Here is a 6,791-nt window from a genome sequence, read left to right on the forward strand (position 1 = left end):
AAACTTTCTTAAAAACAGTCTCATCAATACGAACACATTAAAATGCCTATACTAATTGGAAGGAAATTTTTTTGAAGGTATAAAATTTAAAAATATCATTTAGAAACATATTTGACCAAGGAGAGAAGACTTCAGGAGTATAAAAATGTATCCCTGTCATTTTGCAAAATACCATAATACCCCCCCTTAAGGCCTTTACTTGAAAGTTTCTGTGCAATATGAATATTAGAGGTTGAAAATTTTTAAAAACAAAAATTAACAGCTTCCATTTTTCAACTTTTCTAAGTTACTTTCATTTCAAATAACGAAGCTGAAGTAACTAAAAAAAACAATTATACATTTGCTCCTACGATATAGTTTTATGAGCATGTACTAACATTAAGCTTCATTATAGTCTCAATTATTGACATTTCTTTCATATTTTTGTATGATCAACCCTAAATTCTAAACAATATGTTCAATATTTTTTCAAGAAATTCAATTCTCTGGAGGAATTCTCACTGCTCCCATACCTATAGCAATCTGTGTTTTTTAAAATGACCATTGGTCCAACGTGTTGATGGAAAACTCAAAATCTAAGGTCTCCTTGGCTGACGGAGAGGTGACAAGTTTCCTTTCTTTAGGAAAGCCAATCATACTGGAAGCAATTGCCGTGAAGACACTCTCATAGCCATAGCGACTTGCTAACAAAAATTCAAAATGATATCAGCCAAAAAGTATTTTAACCAATGCTAGGAATCATTAAATTGAAACTAAATGTACTATTAATTAGCAAAAATAGGGACTTAAACTGTGGAAAATAAAAATCATTCTGCCATTGATGAGATTAGTTTCAAAGCTGCCACAATTTGTGACTGATGGAGGAGTGGTGGTTTGGTGGGTCAGAAATACAATATTTCTTGGTGCTCTTCTATTTATCATAGAAAAAATTGTAATTATTTTTGGAAATGATGATTTCAAATTACATGAGGAAAATTTCTAATGCAATTAGAAAACAACAATTTCTAATGCAAATTTGTCAGTCATTTGTGATAGAGGGTTAAAATAAATGAGTTGAAGGAGGGCAAAAAAATACAAATGATAATGTAATGCATTTGTTTATTAGTGGGACATTTTTAGAAAAAGGCAAGCCAACTCCGCAATTCACCTTTGTTGTGCAAAATTGATTACATCCTGGTTTTAAGGATAAAATTATGCAGGGTACACAGTTAAATTAGGGACTGCAAATATCCTAAGGTAAAAAGGCAGGGTCCTTTACCAAGAACCTGGGAATTGTCCTATTGCTCTGGGAAAGTAAAAAAATATTATTGGACCATTGCACTAAATACCCGGTTCATTTGCATTTTACAATACCATATAGAGAAATGGAATGGTATTATTGAATGTGGGGTTTTATAGAGACCCATATGTAATTACTTTGAAGGCCATATGGAAAGAAAAAGCATCCATAGTTATGATGATAGATCATACATAGTCATTGCAACTTTCACAATATAATGCATTATCAACACTCCACTGCTCACACTGTCATCCAAGATTGTTCCACATAAGCATGAAGTGGTCCTGGCAGGTTTTGAATTCCCTCTTATCAGAGCTTCCAATCCATTTGGAAGAAAATGCAAACATCTCATCTCAATGAACACTTATCAGGATATCTTCTTTATTTTTGTGGTGGCCTAGGGAGAAAATGTCATTTACTACATTAGTTGAGTAATTTACAAGTAAGTAGTAAGATGTAAGTAAGTCTTTCACTGGTTACATACTTAGGAAATTGAGGAATGACTGTCTAAATCTAGTTATTTTGATTTTATGATGTCATCAATGCCAAGTTTTACTAACACAATTGAGCAGGAAGTGAATGTGATAGGGCATTACTGAGAATAATACAGATAACGTAGAATACATAATAAATATGGTTCTCATGTGTATAATTGAAACTGGAAATGATGAGGCATTTCATTTAAGCAAAGTCTCTATGAATTTTCAATTAAGTGTCTCAGTGAAATCATTGAATCTTAAGAAGTCACTTTTAGTAATTAAAATTATGTATTTTCAACAGCTCAAAATTCACAATCCTCAATGTTAGAAAACCCAGTGAGCACACCTCAATCCATCCATTGATATAAATAATGAGTCAGAGCAAAGGGTACAACTTTAAGGGTAACTCTCTGAAGCAATATTGATGTGTATTTTACTCAATTTTTTTGACCATTGGTTGACCAACCTCTGCTGTTGACCAAATCACCCCACTATGCACTAATGTATTTTGGCTCAATTTCAGCATCAATTTTGATAAATCTATTGAGTTGTTCATCTAGTAGGCTGAACAGCAATTATTCATGGAAACTATACATATTTCAACCACCTGATTAGTTCACGGACTCCATACTGCACATAAATGCCATGAATAGATAATCTATTTGGTAACAACTATAAGCCATGGTAGAAACCTCACCTGAACATTCAGTGAGATGAATGGCTAGGTATGTGTTGGAAGTTCCTGCCATAAAAAATTCATTTAACATATTCAGAATACTCACATCAAACATTTGAGGAATGTTCTCGCAATGCAGAAGGAATAAATGCTGAAGAGTACTATCCCACCAATTAGCTAGCGTTCTCTCAGGTTAACTGCATACATTACAAATATTGAATAATTATGAGAAAACTTTGTCTCCCACTGGCATGCAATGTTTTTGTTCTAATAGGAAAATAAATAGGACAAAATCATGGCACATAAGAAATGCGTTGACTCTTTTTAACTGGAGGTGAAACTAAATTCTAATTCTAAAAGTGATCCAAAATTTGTAAATTGAAAAATAAATAATAGTATACACAAATATTTTGCTTTCATTAATTACAAAAGAAAATATTTCCCTTTCGATACATGTTCATGAAATTTATTTTCTGCTCTCATGTTGAGAGAGGGAAGGAGCACTCAAATCTGTACCCAGCTTTATATTTGAAAAGGTGAATATTGAAATAATGGATCTCAGAAATTTCATTCTGATTGTGCATAACATATATATTAGGTAATCTACTGGTTATAGTAGGTTTTGGATGGGCACAAATACCTAATAAACTCCTAACAAAACACAATCCAGCATCCTATTCTACAACAAGTCCTTCTTCATCTCTGTGTACTTCATTCTTTCCTTCATCCCGTCCAACATCCCTATCCTATTCCTGCCCTTTCCTCGTTTGCTTAACATTCTCCCTTCTTCTATTACAGTTCTCAATATCCCACTGTCGATCAATATGCCCTTCATCCATTTTTCCTGCCTCCATAGGATTTCTCCCAACAAACCCCTCTCCTCGCCCACCACACCAAGCACTTCCTCATTTGTTTTCTTCTCTATCCATTTCACCTTCTCTTTTCTTCTCCATGCTTACATTTCAAAAGCCTCCAATCTGCTTCTATCATCCTGCTTCAGTGACCACGCTTCCGCACCATACATAACCTCACTCCATATCAAAGTTTTTATCAGTCTTTTCTTAACATCCTTACTCAAAGTCCCTGTCATCAACTCCCTCCACCATGTGAAAACCTCTTTACTTAGTGCAATTCTTCTCCTTACATCCCAACTACTTATACTATATTGGTCCAAAACACTTTCGAGATATGTAAACTGTTGTACCTGCTCTAGTTTTTTGCCCTCATTTTAATGCTTAGCTTAGCCTTTGTCTTTCTGGAAAATTGCATAACCTTTGTTTCATTAATATTGATTCTCATCCCATATCTATCACATTGAATTTCCAATTCATTCAGCAATGCTTGCAACCCCTTGGCTGATGGACAAACTAGTTTGGTCATCAGCAAACGTAACTGATTTTACAAATTTCCTGCTGATTTATACCTATCTCTAGTTCTTCCAACCTCTTGAATCATTTCCTCCACATTTACATTGAGCAGCACTGGTGATAATGGACAACCCTACCCTACATATCTTCCTAACACTGCCCATCCGGACTCCCCGTTCCCCACTCACACCTGAGAAGTCTGAGGCAGGTTGCGGATTAGCCTCCTGTCCCTCCAATCTATTCCTATTTTGTGCAATATACTCATTAGTTTTTCCCAATGCACTATGTTAAATGCTTTTTCAAAATGTACGAAACAGGCATGTACGTCCTGATTGTATTCTATATTCATCTCCCTTAGTGATTTCATGACTGCAATGGCATCAGGTGTGCCTTTCCCCTTCTTAAAACCAAACTGATCATCCCGTAAGTAATCATTTTACCTACTCTCTATCCTCTGTTGATGATCCTGAGAACAACTTTAGCTGTGCATTATAATAATACATTTATTTTTCCAGCAGGCATAGTGTGCTGAAGACACATGTATAGGACATGTCAATTGGCTCTAGATCACATAATTCTTAAACAGAAATACAAATACAGTTAAGACAAAGAAGAACTTGTGACATATAAGAATGTGTGAGGTGCGGATAATAGAACAAAAAGCTTTGTAACTTAGCATTGTATAGAATACATTCAAATTAGAATTTCTATCATTTTTAGTCATAAAAGGTTGGGCTGAAAGAGTGTTATGACAATATGGTGACTATGCTCGACAATCTGGTGAGTGAGGTCGTCATTTACTCACATGAAGGTCATGGGCTTGTATTTTTACTCTTATATAAATCCTTCTTTATTGTGCTGCTATTTTTCATTATGGGGTATTTACATGTTATTCCAATCTCAGTCATAGTCTACTTATAAAACATTCATATTACTACTGCTGCTACTGCCATAGTGTGGCATATTATATCCATCATTCTGAATATGCTGTTAAATATTCTAATTTTCATCACGGTATCATTTTATTCATCAATTGCAATGATTTTTTTAATAGCTTGTTAAACAAAGCACAAATGACTTACACAATGAATTACACAAAGAGAAAACCCGTAATGTGATTTATCAGCTGAAGTATCAATATGATTGAATACTGATAAAGGAAGGAAGATGACCAGTCAATCTTTATCTGTTAGTAGCAGTATTATTACTTGGTAGTCTGCCTTTTTAGATAGGTTTTGGTTGGACATGGACTGAAATGATTTTATGGATTCTCCACCGAATTTCATTCCTATTTCTAATCCCTCTCATACCACTTCGAAAATTTCCTTCTTGCAAACATTGAAAAGCATGACTGATGATAGGCACTCCTACCTTACACCTCTTCCCAACACTGTCCATCCAGTGCAGTCTGATACATGCATAGATTGTGGATGAATTGCCTGTCCATTGAATCTACTCCTTTATTGTGTAATACATTCATTAGTTCTGCCCAACCTACCCCATTACATGCCTTCTAGAAACCTACAGAAGGAAAAAATTTTTTTCCTGATTGAATAAGAGAAACCACTTTTTTATTTTTAAGAAGTTTTCCGCAGTAAAGCTTTAATTAGCAAGTAAGAAACGAAAAAACGTCTGCTGTTTTCTTTGTAACTTAGGGTATAGTGTAAAATTATTGACTAGTGAAAAACAATTTTAATTCATTTATGTTAATGTACCCCCTTATATATCCAAAGGGTGGGTCGTGGTAGTCCTGAGGGTAGAGCGTTGGACTACTGACTGTAGGGCACGGGTTGAATTCCCAGGTAAGCCTCTTTGGGCACCTGCAGCTCCACCCAAGCTATGTGATTTTTCGGGTACTAGATCTTCCTGGGAAACCATAACCGGCACAGGGAAAGGAACTGGCCCCCCTACCCTGATGTGTGAATTTCGCACACCGTTGGGCTTAGTACTGGGTGAACTCCATCGCCTACCAAACCGACCTTCGGGTTGATTACTGTGTTTATGGTTTTTTTATATATCCAAAGACCTTGGGCAAAGCTGTTTCAGTCTCCCAATGTTCTCATCTTTTTCTGCTCCAAGGGCGGTTTTGAAAAACATGGTAGACTATTTCAGTGCCTCAGTCAACCACAAGGGATGAGTAGGTCGTAAGTAAGGTGCAGACTGCGAGAAAATTCCTACTTGGTTATACGCTTGGTAACAGACCAACCATTGGTCGTAAATAGTTTATTTAGCTTCATCTTTCAAAATAAAACTCCCGGTTTCTCTTCACGCTGCATATAAATAACCGACCGAGCATAGAGAAACCTAAAAACACTTTTCCATCGCAGAAAATATTCTTGCGACTGCAAAGTTGAAAATTATGGTGCTCTAATATATTATGCAATTAATATAGCTGAAATGTATTCATCACTCATTATTCATTCATATGATGAATTCGGGGATAGGGATGGTGCGGTGGATAACACACTGGCTTGCCACTCGGGTTCGAATCCTGGTGAAAACAAATATTTTTCAGCGGCATTTCGATCCCTACTTGAGGTGCTTTGTGGAGAGCACTTTGAGTGAGTACGACTTGGTGGGATTGGACGTCAAACTGCAGACCCTTTGGTGCCTTTCGTTAAGGCTAATGCTGACGTCGGGTTTCTCTCCACCATTCATTCTTTCCTGTCCATCCCTAATGGCGCAGATGACCTTAGCTGCCGGTCATCTCTCCTAAAAACTACTACATTATGCATTCATCACTATCTTGAACGTGCGTAAATAAAGCAGTATTTTTGCCTCTTGGTGAAGTTTCATCGTTCTAAGGAAAGGGGCCATATTTAATTTAAATCAACAATTCCCTTGGAGTTTCACAAAATATGTACTAGTTAGAGGTGGCTTTGAATACTGAGACAGCGATGCCGCGTATTATTATTAGGGCGTCTGTAGTACCAGTTGCGGCCAGCAGTGGCGCATAAGTCGATCCGTCTTGAATCAGCTGATTAACTAGC

Source organism: Hetaerina americana, unplaced genomic scaffold (assembly GCF_022747635.1).
Source record: "Hetaerina americana unplaced genomic scaffold, ioHetAmer1.1.p SCAF_6, whole genome shotgun sequence".
Lineage (NCBI taxonomy): Eukaryota > Metazoa > Arthropoda > Insecta > Odonata > Calopterygidae > Hetaerina > Hetaerina americana.